The sequence below is a fragment of the Dipodomys spectabilis genome, unplaced genomic scaffold, assembly GCF_019054845.1.
Source record: "Dipodomys spectabilis isolate Male_0828 unplaced genomic scaffold, ASM1905484v1 ptg000472l, whole genome shotgun sequence".
NCBI classification, from domain to species: Eukaryota; Metazoa; Chordata; class Mammalia; order Rodentia; family Heteromyidae; genus Dipodomys; species Dipodomys spectabilis.
This window is the reverse complement of record NW_024871149.1, coordinates 962701-978080: the sequence shown is the minus strand read 5'-3', so window position 1 is coordinate 978080 and position 15380 is coordinate 962701.

Sequence of the window (15380 nt, the reverse complement as noted above, 5' to 3'; positions counted from 1 at the left end):
GCTAAAGTGGAAAATGTAAGGACTCTTCACTTTTTTTTCTTTCTCTAGAAGTCAACAAATATTCTTCAATATTTCTGGTAGATTACATGCATTTACAGATGAGAAATGTAAGGGCAACAGTCAATGTAGTGAGTAAATAATGATACTAGAATTATTGTCTGGGATCTTCACTCTTTGTGCTTACAAAGAGAGTAATTTGGTAATGGAGAGGACCAATACGAAAAGACTATGGGGGAAAAAAAGCATACTTTGTAAAAGGTTGTTTTAGGAATAGGTTACCAGTGATGAATACTTGAAACAGGCTGGTGTCATGGGCATAAAAAGGAGTACATAGAAATTGTATTAGTGACAGAAACTGAGAAAATCTTAATCATTCATCTTATCTAAGGGGAGGCTAAGAAAGTTAAGAAGAAAGGTGAGAAGAAATCTAAAATGCATCCACATCTCTGGCTGGCAACTGTTAGTTATATTCTTGGTGAAAAGGACTACAGGTGGAAAATATGGACTTAGAGGAAAAAACTCTCAGTTCTAAGGTTTATGTTAAAGAGATGCAAACATATGTCTGTTTAGACATCACCAAAATATCCACGACCTTGAATATACAAAAGAATAATAAAATCGGGGGCATTATTAAAGCGAGGAGGAAAAGGAAAATTCTGACACAAGTGTGAGCAATGGGAGCACCAGTGTGGACAAGATTGGATGAAAGAGATAAGAAAGGAAACAAGAAATAAACACAGATTTACAGAAGTAAAGGAAGGAAAGAATTTGCAGGAATATGTTGAAGGAAATATGCTAATTGGATTTGAAAAGTAAAAGGATATAGACAAGTTCAATAAGAACAGTGTTTTGGTGAAAGTCATATTTATAAAATTTTGTGATATGAATGTGAAGCTATAAAATTCTGGATCCATGAATTCAACAGATACTGTTGATTTTAAATGCTGGGATCAAATGCTTTTATCCTGACCTTAGAAGAATTATACAGTTATAACTCTCATGAACTTTCCTTAGAGGTATATTGTGAATATTTTTCAAGACTATTTAGACAGGAGATTAGAGATTGAACTACAGCACGGACAAGCTTAATTTGTCCTACATTTCCAATGAGTGACTCATGTATCCACATCAGTTTGGGATTTTATTGAAATATATTTAGATTTGTTTGGATATCTTATCAGTCTAATCATCACAAATGTAGGACAAGTAATACCAAGTATTAGGTTAAACATACAGCTTTACTTATGTGACTGAAGTCTCCTTGAATTGATTCTTCTTTATAACAGAAAATGCCTCAATAGACATTAACAAATCATAACTTCCATATACCCTATTGAAATCTAACTCTTGTTAGGGATATCTTCATGCTTAAATAACCCTGTCAATCAACCTGCCACAAATTCTTATATGTAGGAAGTACTATAATAAACTTCAAGCTTTTATTGAATGGAAGAGTTCAGACATTACCCTCACCTTTTAATCCAAATCTTTAATTTTCTCATACACGTTGCCAAATAGGGAAGAATTCTGATATAACAATAATACAATGGTGATTTGAATTAACACACCTTCTAGGATCTAATATTAAATTGGTTACTTACTCATTAGCTCCAAATTTTGTGGATATTTATATTTCTCCTGGGAAAACTAATGAGCTCCAAGAAAATGTCCCTAGGGAGGATTTCACTTCTAATATCACTGTTTGTCTCAAAATACTTTAAATTCTACACCCTCTAATGTGGGCATAGGGTTATACTGTGGAACTTTTCTCCTCAGAGAGTGAGTACTACCCTATTGTTTAACATAGACAAAGTACCTTGATACATACACTGGGTGTGTGCAAACAAGAAGTGGTAGTTGAACAATGTTCTTAGTAGTTTATAAAGATGAAATTAAAATAGAGCAACTATGAACTCAAAAGGAATGTGCAAAAAAGAAAAAGGCACAAAGTAGAATATACCAAGGAAATGCTGAAGTATAATTTAAAATTATGTACTCACGTTTGAGGGTGTGTTCAAAGTACAGCTTCAGACAGTGCAGTTGGATATCCTGGGGGGAAAACTGCTTTAAACTATTTTGGGGTAATTCTACAAGTAGAAGCCCCTAGCTCTGACTCTAATCAGCCACAACATCTTCAACGTAGGGACTATTTTCCAAGTTCAAAGTGAAAAAAAGAGGGCTCGTCACAGTTAGTGTTCTGGTTGAAGTAATGACAATCACATAACTTTTCTACAAGTCTTTATTTTGGAGCATTAAAGTAGGAAAAAGGCAAGTAAATATTTTGCATGTACCTAAATTAAGTGGGACATATTATATTGGTCTCTTTTTAACTGGAAAGTTATAGATTATTTCTTTTTATACTCTAACTTGGAACAATGATCTGCTATCAGTTATTTCTTGTCTTCCTCTTCTTTTGCCCTTCCACTTACATGATTTTTATTTAAAGAAACATACTTGAACTTGCATTTCTAAATTCTTCAAAATTATCTGAATTTCTTCATATTTCTGGAAGCCTCCTAAATCTTTCTCAAGGGAACATTTTGTCACTACCATTTTTATCCTATATGATGTCTTCCTGCCTAACTCAGTGCAAGAAATAAATTAGACTTATCCAGGTATCTCAACACTTGTACCACCATAAAAATTATCTTACTTAAAAATTGTGATTTTAGTAAATCTGAGGAGGTGGAATCTGTCATTTTTGTATGACCCTAATGATACTTATATGCATGCAATCATGATTTTAACCAATATGCCCCTCAGAAGATGAACGAATCCATTAAACACACACGGTAAAATTCTATGCTTCCAATTAATAAGGAAATGGAAAGACTTGGAAAAATCCAACTAAGAAAAATAAGCAAGACACGAAGAAACAGATTCTATGGTTTTCCTCATGTGTAATAATTAGGTAATGGCTAAGATAGTCCTAGCGGATGAGCAGAATGGCTCAATAGCTATGTATATATAACTATATAAGAAGATGCTGAGAAAAATGAATTCCTAGACATGGAAACAGAGGTTTTTCTTTGTGGTTATTGTTTTTACTGTACTATGTCATTTCTTTTAGGACAAAGGGCAAACCAATGCAATAGCAATACTCACAAGACAACATGTAGGATATTCACATTACAACTTGTGAGGGATATTGGGGTGAAGTAAAAGTGTGAGAAAAATGATGGAGGGCATAAAAAGTTCGACTTGTTAGATATTCACTACCTTACAATTACTGCAACACCTTCTATATATCACCTTGACAAGAAACTTAAATTTAAAAATAAGCTACATAAAATATAATTTCACTGTATTTCTATAGTAAATGATAATCTATGTGTATTACATTTTTTTTAAAAAATGAACAATATTTGGCTTCTAATTTGAATTAATTGCCCCTTTCTTTTTCAGATGGTCATCAACCTGAATGCTATCAAGCTATACAAACTTTTCAGGATATACTTGCCATTATTTTTTTAAAAAACATTATTTAATATTGTCTCATAATAAATAGAAAATAGTTCAATTCTCTGGAAACTCCTAATTTTTAAAACTGAATGTTTGTTAAGAGGACAGAATATATGTGTTCTACTAACCACTCATTTTCAAATTCTGAGTATGCCATAACAGAGACATTTAAAACAGTGACTGTATGCATTTTATTTAATTCTGCAAGAGATGCAGTTTCCAATGGGGCATTACATACTTAAAGGTCAACAGAGAAACTAGCCACATTCTGGTAGAAGATAAAACTATGAAGTATCTATAATAATTAATTCCTCTAGAGTAAACATTTGTTCATCATAGTAAGCTATTATTTCAATGACAATCAATCCCAACATTTTATGCAGTAAAGTCATTCTAGCCCAACAGTTTCCACTTTGTAAGCTGCCCCTTAAAATTCCATAAATTCGCAGCATGACTAGCTTATCACTATTGTGAAAAAATTCTACAATTCTGCTAATGTCATGCCCTTTTTATTGTTGAAAGAACACTACACTAAACTTTGCTACACTGTTTTCCCTCAAGTGGTATTCTTGAGATCAGAAAACTTGAAAATATTATTTATACTTATCTTTTCGTCTACCATAGATGTTCAAGAGGGAAAGATCTGTGTATTATGGTTCAAAGCCTACCCATGCAGGAGGGTTCCTTAGATTCTTATCTCCAATAAACTGCTCAGGAAAAGCCAGACACAAGTAGCACTGAGGTTCTAGTGGTAGACCTGTATCTTTGAGCAAAATACAGGCTCAAGACACTGTCCAGGCCCAGACGTCAAGCCCTAGGACAAACAAAACCACAAAAACAAAATGAAAACAAACCCCAAACCTAGCATTTTTCTCATTGTATACAGAGGTATATAATTAAGGAAATTTCTTCGTATGTCATGTACAGGTAGAAGAAAAATGATTTCAAACACAAAAGTCTCAAAACATTTCTCTTTTTCTAAATTAATAAATTAATAGCATCCCATTTATTGTCAACTTATCATTGTCAACTTATTCACATTATCATGATATACATCTACTGTTGGAATTATCTATAAACTAAGTCCTAATTACAACTCTCTTGAAAGAATATTCTAGACAAATAGAATGCCAGAATCATTTGTGAATTTTTAAATTAAAACTTCTACTTAAAAAGTATTTTGTAGTATCCTATTGAATATGAAATTACAAGGAAAAGATATTTATTTTAAATCTAAATTCTAATTTAGTAAGGTCTACAAAGTCCTACATTAGATAACTTTGCTGTTTCTCCTGGCTTAAGCTTTTGTATTCCTTCATTATTTCTTTGGAATCCAACAGATTGATGCTAAATTTTTCAAATTTTTGGTTCAGAATCATGACCTATTTTGCATCTAGAAGTATTCTGTAATGAAGAGAGCATTTAAAACATGACAGAGGACGATATATGAGTTGTATTTCAATAGGAAACTTGTCTTCTCAAAACATGACAAAATTAGCCCAAACTTCCAACTGTGAATTCCTTTCTTGTTCTTTGGTTTGTTTTATTGAGGCAAAATTATACTACCTAGTCTAGGGAAGGTATCACTATTTAATCCACTCTCTAATCTCCTGTATTAGTCTGAGTGCTAGAATTCCAGACTTGTATCGCATTGCCCAGCCATAGTTTGTTGGTTTATTTAATCGAGAAACATACTAGCAATTCTGAACTTCTCCGATGATCTTATCCACGACTGACTGCTCAAACTGTTCTAACATTTGACACACTATATGAACATTTTCAGATGCACCTGCAGGGGTCTCTGATTCATTCTTCCATGGATCCGATCCCTTTAATAATTATTACTTGGCTCTTTTACTATCTCTGGTCACTACCTAAGTAATAGTCTCATGCTTTTGGGGGGAAAGTTCACTTGACGACTTTCTAATATTAAAAATTATCACTTGATTCTAGTCTTAAACAGGACATATTTTCTATTATTTTCTAACTTTTCTACACATTGTGAGAGTTGTTTCATATGTGTGTTTGCACATATAAGTGCTTCTGTGTGCATGTAAATGTTTGTATGTATGTATGCAAAAACCTCAGGCTATTATTCAGCACTCTTGCTCATAACTAGTATCCCATCACTTGAACCATTCATCCAATGCAGCTTTTGGCTGGTTAATTATAGGTAGTGTTGCAAAGACTGTTCTGCCGAGGCTGGATGTAAAATGAACTTTCCAGCCTCTTTTACATTCTTAGTTTTTATTTTTTCCAGGAGTATGGTGTTAAACTGCAAACATTTTTGTGAATGTAAAGTCTAACGTGTAGCCTACATTTTAACTCAACAATTCATACAAAGATAGATGAACATACACATTACACATCCTGAGTGTACACTGCTAGAAATGTGATCTTAAGCCTGGTACTGGTGGCTCAAACCTATAATCCTAGTTACTCAGGAGGTTGACATCTGAGGATTGCAGTTCAGATCAAGCACCAGTACGAAAGTTTTCTGAGGCACTTAGCTCCAATTAACCACCAGAAAAGTGGAATTGGCACTGTGACTCAAATAGTAGAGTTCTAGCTTTGTGCTGAAGAGGGGAGGGACATCGCCCAGGCTCAGAGTTCAAGACCCACAACCATAAAAAATAAACCAACTAAAAAAGAAAAAGAAATGTGATCTTATCCACCAGATCATTGCTACTATATTTCCTGCTCTCTCAACATTGCCTTTTTTTCCAGTTAAGTCCATGCTCTTATATGTGACTTGTTTTGGAACCAGAATTACTCTTCTTTTCTACTTTTTACAAATTTGCATGATTAGCTACCATGATTTAGATCTAGTAGAAAACAAGAGTGGCCTCATCCTTCATGTTTCACTTAGTAGTAATGCTTTCCCTATATCACTCCCATAGATCTACATACTGGCCTTGGATTTATTGTTTCAAAGTAGTCTTATATGAAGAGTCTTCTATAGTGTATTGAACCATTATAATTAAGCACAAAACTTCTTTTTCTCCTATTATTCCTATTGTTTCTTCTACTGCTAACTTATGTACACTTGGGAAATAATGCACAACACACACACTCACAAAAATGTTTCTTAGAATATTCTTCCCACATAAAATTGTTCTTAATTACAGAGCCCTTAGGAAATTTGAACTTAAAGTAGTCGAGGATGTTTTTTTCATGTTTTTTTATTGTAAAAATGGTTTAAAGAGGGGTTAGAGTTACATAAAAAAAGTTAATGAGTACATTATCTGGCAAGCATTGTTACCTCCTCTTTTGTTTTTCTCCTACAATCCTTTTCCTCCCCACCAACCCATCTCTGTTCTCCCCTCCTCAAGTTGTAAAGCTAATTTTCTACATAGTGCTATGGACAACTCATTGTTACAATAGGTCATACTGTATACTTGTTTAAGCATTTTGTTATTTCCCTTCCCCTCCCCGCATTAGAAAAATGTATATGCAAGATGCAGGTCGCTGACAATAAATATAGTGAAAACAGTGGTTATATCATGGAGGAAGAAAATAGAAGAGAAACAATAAAATCAAATACTACATGCTCGATACATTAAAAAATAGCAAGAAAGAAAAAGCAAGTTGTGTCCCTATCTTGGGTTCCATTTCACTTAACATCCTCTTATATGGCCTTATGTACATGAATAAGGTTTTATAAACCATGCAAATTCCATATTTTCACCTTATGAAATTATCTCTGAAACACATGTTACCTCATGTCCAAAGATATACTTGTGCTATTTCAATGAAGCCAGAAAACATTCATTTTACCTGGAGCAGCACCATAGATTGTTACTGGAAGTAAGTGGAAGGAACTCTTCTTGCAAGTGGAAACTGATCCCAAGAGAGGAATTGAACATAGAGAAATGACAAAGTTCAAGGTAAATTGTCCTGTCCTTTTGATGGTACAAGAAAAGAATCCAAGGCCTGAAGGAAACTCTGTCCCTGACTTTTTCAAGTGTGTCTTTACTTATATAAAACTTGTCTGTAAACTTCTAGTTGAGAGTATAACAAAAGGAAACAATATGCCATTTGAAGGCCAGCACAGAATAAAAGGAAATAACTTTGTTTTAAAAGTTTTCTTGTGCAAAGAAACAAAGATTTGGGGGTTTTAAAGAGTATTATGCACTGATATTTCATTCCTGAGATGATTCTCCTGTTACAGGAGTCAGTTACTCAATTCTTTTTTTTTTTCTTTCTTGGTATTGTTTCTTTTTTTTTTTCTTTTTATTTTTTGTGAACACATTGTACAGAGGGGTTACAATTACATGGGCAGGTTAATGCGCACATTTCTTATCAAGCATTGCAGCCTCCTCTTTGTTTACCCTTCACATCCCTTCCCAGCCTCTCCCCCACCCCCCCACCCTATGCTCTCCACCTTCCCTCCCCCCCCCCAGCATCAACATTGTAAAGCTCGTTTTCAACATCACAACTTGTACTTCTCATTGTTGCAACAGGTCCGCCTGCATCCTTAAATGACTTGTTTTTCCCCATATCCTCAACAAGTTATACTGACATCAAATATAGTGAAAGCAGGGGTTATACTGTGGGGGAGGGACATAAAAAACTACAAAGAGATAATCTTATAAATGTGTGAGAAACAAATGCATGAAAGGAAAAAAAAAACATTAAAATACATATCTAAGTGTTCATTTTCCTAACAACATATTATCTGACCTTTTCTGCTTGAGTAATACATATACTAGATATTGCAAATAAGGGAAACCACGGGACCTATGTTTCTTTGGGCCTGGCTTACTTCACTTAATATAATTTTTTCCAAGTTTTTCCATTTCCTAACAAATGGGGTGATGTCATTCTTTCTGATGGAGACATAGAATTTCATTTTGTTTATATACCACATTTTCTTGATCCATTTATCTACTGAGGGGCGTTTGGGTTGGTTCCATATCTTAGCTATGGTAAATAATGCTGCAATAAACATAGTTGTGCTGGTAGCTTTAGTGTGGTCTTGTTTGTAAAGATTTGGGTAAATGCCCAAAAGTAGGATTGCTGGGTCATAGGGGAGCTCTATGTGAAGTCTTTTGAGGAACCTCCATACTGCTTTCCTAAGTGGTTGAACAAGTTTACATTCCCACCAACAATGAAGTAAGGTTCCCTTCTGTCCACATCCCTTCCAGCATCTGTTGTTGTTAGAGTTCTTGATTTTTGCCATTCGAACTGGAGTGAGGTGGTATCTCAATGTTGTTTTGATTTGCATTTCTTTTATGGCCAGGGATGTGGAGCATTTCTTCATGTGTCTATGGGCTATCCTTCTTTCTTCTTCAGAGAAGTTTCTCTTTAAGTCATTAGCCCACTTATTTATTGTGCAGTTGTTACTTTGAGGATTTCTGGTTGGGGGATATAATTTTTTGAGTTCCAAGTATATTTTAGTTATGAGACCCTTCTCTGTTGTATGGCTAGTGAAGATTTTCTCCCAATCCGTGGGCTTTCTATTGATCTTGCTAGCTATGTCCTTTGCCATGCAGAAACTCTGCAACAGGACTGAGAGGTATTTGGGAGTTCCTGCCATGTTATCCACCTTCTTGGGGGCTATGAAAACTGGGTTCTTCCTATGGTTCTTGGATTCTCAGTTTGGGTGCAGTTTTTTGGCCTTTATTGTGGTCTTGTTGGTTTTCTATGTGTAGGACATATTTAAGAAACTTTTGTAGGGATGGTTTGGTGGAGATGTATTGTTTCAATTTTTCTTTGCTATGGAAGGTTTTTATTTGGCCTTCAGTTATGAAGGAGAGTTTAGCTGGGTACAGTATTCTTGGTTGATGGTTGTTTGTTCTTAGGGCATGGCATACATCATTCCAGGCCCTTCTTGCTTTGATTGTCTCTGCTGAGAAATCTGAGGTGATTCTAAATGGTTTACCTCTATAGGTGATAAATCTTTTCTCCTTGACAGCTTTAAGGATATTTTCCTTGGTCTTAATTGATCCTGTGTAGATTATAATGTGACTGTGGGATGTCCTATTCTGGTCTGGTCTATTTGGAGTCCTAAAATCTTCTTGTATTTGAATAGGCCTATGTTTTTGCATGTTTGGGAAGTTCTCTGCTAGGATCCTGTTGAACAAAGTTCCTAGACCATTAACTTCTGTTTCTAGGCGCTCCTGTATACCCATTATCCTTAGATTGGGCCTTCTGATTGTGTTTTCCAAGTGTTGGATAGATCTGTCATATTTCTTGGACTTGTCTTGGATGGTTGTATGTTCTTTCTGTATAATATCTAGGCTGTCTTCAATCCCTGAGATTCGATCTTCTGCATGGTCTAACCTGCTGTCAAGACTTTCTACTTTGTATTTTATCTCTTTTCCTTCTAATTGGTCAGCTTTGATGGCTTCAAATTCTTTGTTGAAGCTTTATTTTAGATCTTGTATGAACTTCTTTACTTCCTTAATTTGGTGTTCAGTGTTTATTCTCAAATCATTAGTTGATTGGTTATGGATTCCTTGGACTCCCATTCCTTCTGTTGGGTTCCATTCATCATTCCCTTTGTGGTCTCCCTGACTTCCTTCAGCTCTTTGTTAATGGATTCCATGAATGCCTTTAGTGATCTTTCTGTATTCTCTTCCTGCTCTTTCGATTCCTGTATTACTCTTTGATTAGCTTCCTCCTGTTTGTGGGATTCTTGCATTTCTCTTTGAGTGTTCTCAGCCTGCTCACGCCATTCCAGCCTTTCTCTTTGAGTATTCTCTAGCTGATCATGCTAGTCCTGTATCAGTTTTTGAGTAGCTTCCTCACGCTTATGATATTCCTGTATAAACTTTTGGATTGCCTCCTCTCTCTCCCTATCACGCTCATACAGAGTCCTTTGTATGCTTTCTATCTTTTCATTTATCATGTTTGCCAGCAGTGTTTGTAGAGCTATTTGGGAACTCTCCTCTGGATTATTCATTATCTGTTCTGTCCCCTGATTATCAAAATTGGGAATTGAGATACCAGGATTTGCCATTTTTCTTGTGTTTTTCCGGCTAATTCTGCCCATTTGGGATGAAAATAGCACCAGTTTTGTGCTAGAACACTATCTTAAGGCAAGCATCAACGAACGTCTGAATTTGCACAGTCAATAGTCTACAGATATAATCTAGTTCAACAGATACATCTATTCAACATCAAACAACTATATGTTAATGGGCCACGAACCACAAAGAAGAATTTAGAAGACCAGAAATTATTAAGGTTAGGGAGAGATGTGGGTAAAAAATAGGAATAGATTGATGTGGGGAGGCTCAGGGAGAGTTAACTAAGTCCTAATCTCAAAGCAGGAAATAGGTTTGGTCCGATGAAAGTAGAGAGAGAGAAAAAAAGAAGAAAGTGGAAGGGAAAAGAAAAGATACCAGAAAAAATAGAAAAGTAAAAATTAATAACATTATGTAGATTCGATAACAATCTATTTAGAGAAGTACGTGAATATATTGAGAGAAGGGGAGGGATATAAAGGAGATGTGAAACACTTAAAAATAAAAATGCTTAAAATATTATATAAGTATAAAGATGTAGTACTGTTATTAAGGAATGTAAGTCTCAGAGGTTTTGAATTGAGTTATAAATTTGTGGATTAAGTGTGTACACAACGTGGGATAGGGTCTAATAGTCAACTACGGGTTTATCTGAGGATGTGCAGGACAAGAATTAAGTCACATAAAGAAGAACGAAAGAGAGGAGAAGGTGAAAAGGATAAGAAAGGAAGAATAAAAGATGAGAAGTTCAGTAGAGCTAAACAAAAAACAAATAGTTCATTAAAAAAGAAAAAAAAGAGAAAGAAACCAAAAAAAGAAAGAAAAACTCACACTCACGTATCCCTAAAATAAAAATTATAACAGGAAAAAAAAGTTTCTGGAAAACAATTTTTCTTCAAAAAAGACAAAAATTAAAGATTAAAAAAAGTTTAAAAAAATTTATATAAGGTACCAAAAAGAAGAAGAAGAAGAAGAAGAAGAAGAAGAAGAAGAAGAAGAAGAAGAAGAAGAAGAAGAAGAAGAAGAAGAAGAAGAAGAAGAAGAAGAAGAAGAAGAAGAAGAAGAAGAAGAAGAAGAAGAAGAAGAAGAAGAAGAAGAAGAAGAAGAAGAAGAAGAAGAAGAAGAAGAAGAAGAAGAAGAAGAAGAAGAAGAAGAAGAAGAAGAAGAAGAAGAAGAAGAAGAAGAAGAAGAAGAAGAAGAAGAAGAAGAAGAAGAAGAAGAAGAAGAAGAAGAAGAAGAAGAAAGTTCTTTGATTTTTTTGGGGGAGGGGTGTGAAAAATTCTGTATCTCCCTTGTGTCCTTAACCAGCCTCTTGTTGTAGTCTCTGGTCTGCTTGTGGTCCTGTGGGTTGGTTGGTTTCTTAAGTCAGCTTGTTCCAACAGGCAGAAAAATGCTCTGCTTTACCCAGGATTTGGCGATCTTCCTCCTTGGCTAGTTCATTGGGAGGCAGATCTGCTTTGAGAATCACAAAAGAGGGGGATGCAGTGAAGAGGCTAGGTTCTGGGTAGAGTTGAAACCTTTCAACAAACAGTAGCTTTTACCTGGGGCTAGTTTGTGAAAACCTCACAGAGCCCAGCCTGGAGCCATTCTCAGGGTTTCTGTTTACTGATTTTCAGTTGCTTGTCCAGGCTGCTTGAGGGAGGGGCAGCCTCTGGCTCTGATTACCCAGTGAAGAAACCAACTCCTCGGGCTGGTGCCCGAGCTGGGTGACTTTTCCCTGGGTGGAGCTGAGTCTGGCAGGTCACACCGCATTAAGTTCTTGTGACCTGTTAAATGACTCGTTTTATTCCAAGGCTTGAGTTGGAGCTAGCAGCTCCGCCGAGCTTTGTCGGTATCCAAGATGGAGATCACTGCTTCTGGGGGTGGGGAGGGGTGGCCTTCCCTCCTCTGCTCCCTGAGAAGGAGTGAGGACGTCAGGCTTCTACTCACGCTGAGTCTCGGTTGCTGGGTCGTCTCTGGTCTGCGAACTGCAGGATGAAGATATCTGCTCCTTGTCGGTTCTTGCTGGTGTTGAGTAGAATCCGCTAATCCGCTGCATCTGGCTCCTTCGTCCCGGACTCTCTGTGGCTCAGGTATGGCTCCTGTGCTCTCCGCCGCTGCAACAGCTGCTGCCGCCTTGGCAGCTGCTGGCAAGAGCTGAGATGTGTCTCCTTGCCTGGATTTCCCCTCTCTGTCCTAACTCTCTGTCCTGTGATGTCACACTTGGTGTGATTCTGTGGCTTAGGACAGTTCACTGGGACTCTAAACTGCTTTCTATGGGAGAGCTTGCTTAGACTCCAGCTTCTCCTCTGCCATCTTCCCAGAACCTTACCCAATTCTTTAGTCTGGTCCTGAGTTCTCCATAGCAATAAGGATTCCAAAAAGCAGGATCCAGTGAGTACGATCAGCAAAATGAGCCTCTTCTCAAACCAGTCTTTTAAGCATGGTCTCAAAGAAACGTGTGTTTTTTTTTTTTCATTTGCTTGTTTGTTTGTTTAGTTTGTGCTGGTTTGTGGGTTTGAACCCAGAGGGTGGACCCTGTCCCTGTACAGTTGTCTTTCCTGCCCACCTGCCCCCAAAGCTAGTACTCTATTGCTTGAGCCTTAACTCCACTTCTGGCTTTTTTAGTATTTAATTACAGATAAGAGTTAGACAGACTCTCCTGCCTGGGTTGGCTTTGAACTGAAATATTAATAAATCCAGTTGAATTCAACTGTATGGACTTCTCTTTTGAACTAAGAAATATTAGATGAAGTTTATTATAAAGCTAATATTTGACAATTTTTAAAATAAGAGAATATGTCCAGCAAAGAAGCTATAACTTAAGTAACTCAACAAAAATAGGTGCAGTGAATCATTTTGGAATTATTTTTTCTACTTGGGAAGATTTCTATTGACTTTGTCGTTCCTTTTGGGGAAACTTAAAGTCATATTTGCACTTTTTTTGTTGGTCGTGGGTCTTTAACTCTGATACTGGGCCCTGTCCCTCAGTGCTTCAGCTCAAGTTCATCACTCTGACACTTTTGGTACAGCACCACTTCTGGGTTTCATGTGCTTAATTATAAATAAGAGTCTCATGGACTTTCCTGACCAGGCTTGTTTTGAATCACAATCCTGTGATCTCAAATTTCTGGGTAGCTAGGATTACATGTGTGAGCCACCAGCATCTGTCTTATATTTGCAATTATGTGCAATTATTGACACTATGTAGTCAAAGAATGGAAATTTGAATCAAATGATGACATTGCAACTTTTCAGAAAAATTGAGGTAGCAATAAATTTATCCTCTTTTTCCATGTTGCTACATTAATGATTCATGTGTTATGGGACTCTTACATTAGCATCCTCTGCTGTCTGCATTTGTCAATTTAGTATCAGAAATTGTTCATAGAGAAATATAAAAGACTGAGATTTTTAGAAAGCAAAGGAGTTCAGGTATGAAAGTACGGCATAGAAGGATATACAACTTATCACACAGAGATTAAGAATTAGCCTAATTACTAGAATGCTAAAGGCAATGAGGAATAAGCCTAGATGATGACTAGTTCTTTAATAACTAAAAATGGTTCCCTAGAACATTTTGTGGTATAACTTAGTTATTATCATTTATTCCTTCCATTTGGAGTTATTCCTTCTCTTCTGTAAAAACTATTAATTAGCCTCTGCCTTATTGTTGCCATGACTGACCAAAAAGATTTCCAAATCTCACTTATACTACCCTTCTGATTGTGATTAGCAATGACCACCTCAAAAGTATGGAATCTTTGAATTTCCAGAAATAATCTTCACCTGACATCTAAGCACATTCTTGGCATTATTTGCCGTGATTTAATGAACAAAAGTCTTCTTTTTTTCCCAAAATTGTATACTAATATAGGTAAAGTACATGAATTAGGGACTATTGTCAGGTATCAGTATGGAAGGAGCAATTATATATTCCAAGTATGAGTTGTTTATTTTGCATTTACTAACTAAATGTTTGTTGTTGTTGTTTTGCCAATCCTGGGGCTTAAACTCAGGGATAGGGAATTATTCCTCAGGTTTTTTTGTTGTTGTTATTCAAGGCTAACCCTCTACCACTTGAGACACAGCACCATTTCTAGTGATTCTGTTTCTGTTTATGTAGTACTTAGGAACTGAACCGAAGTTTTCATGCATGCTAATCAATCACCGTACTGTGAAGCCACATTCCCAGAGCCCTAAATGACTTTCTTAAGATGGCATTACTTTTTCATTCTGTAACTATGTATCATCATTTTAGCCAAAAATTTTTGTTAGAAAAGGACATTGAACACAATACTGAGTCCAGTAAGGCTAGATGGACAATGAATAACTGTTACGGTCTAGCCAGAGCACAGAGGGGCTTACCTCATGGAGCTGGAACAACAGACTGAGCAAGACAACCCCTGACCCACCGCCCACTTCTAGAATGAGAGGGCCACATTGGTTCCAGCCACATGGGCCACCTCCTCCAGCACCCATTCAATAAGTTCTTGAGAGAGAGAGAATGAGAGAGAGAGAGAGAGAGAGAGAGAGAGAGAGAGAGAGAGAGAGAGAGAGAGAGAGAGAGAGCGCGTCAGAATTACACTTAATTCAGGTGCTGGGGGCTCAGGCCTATAATCCTAAGTAGGGGGCTGAGATATGAGGACCATGAATTATAGACAGCCAGGGCAGGAACACCTATGAGACTCTTATCTCCATAGAACCACCAGAAAACCAGAAGTGGTGCTATGACTCAAGTGTTAGAGTGCTAGCCTTGAGCTGAGGAGCTCGGGGACAATGCACAGGCGCAGAGTTCAAGCCCCACGACTGACAAGAAGTGGACTTCCCACCACAAGAAGTGGACTGAATAGCACCCATTGTCCTAGGGAGCATGGCAGAGAAGTCAGGCCGAGTTTCCTGTCAGCTCTTTTATTTTTTTTTTTATTATGAAGGTGATATTCCAGGGGATGGGTTACAGTTACATAA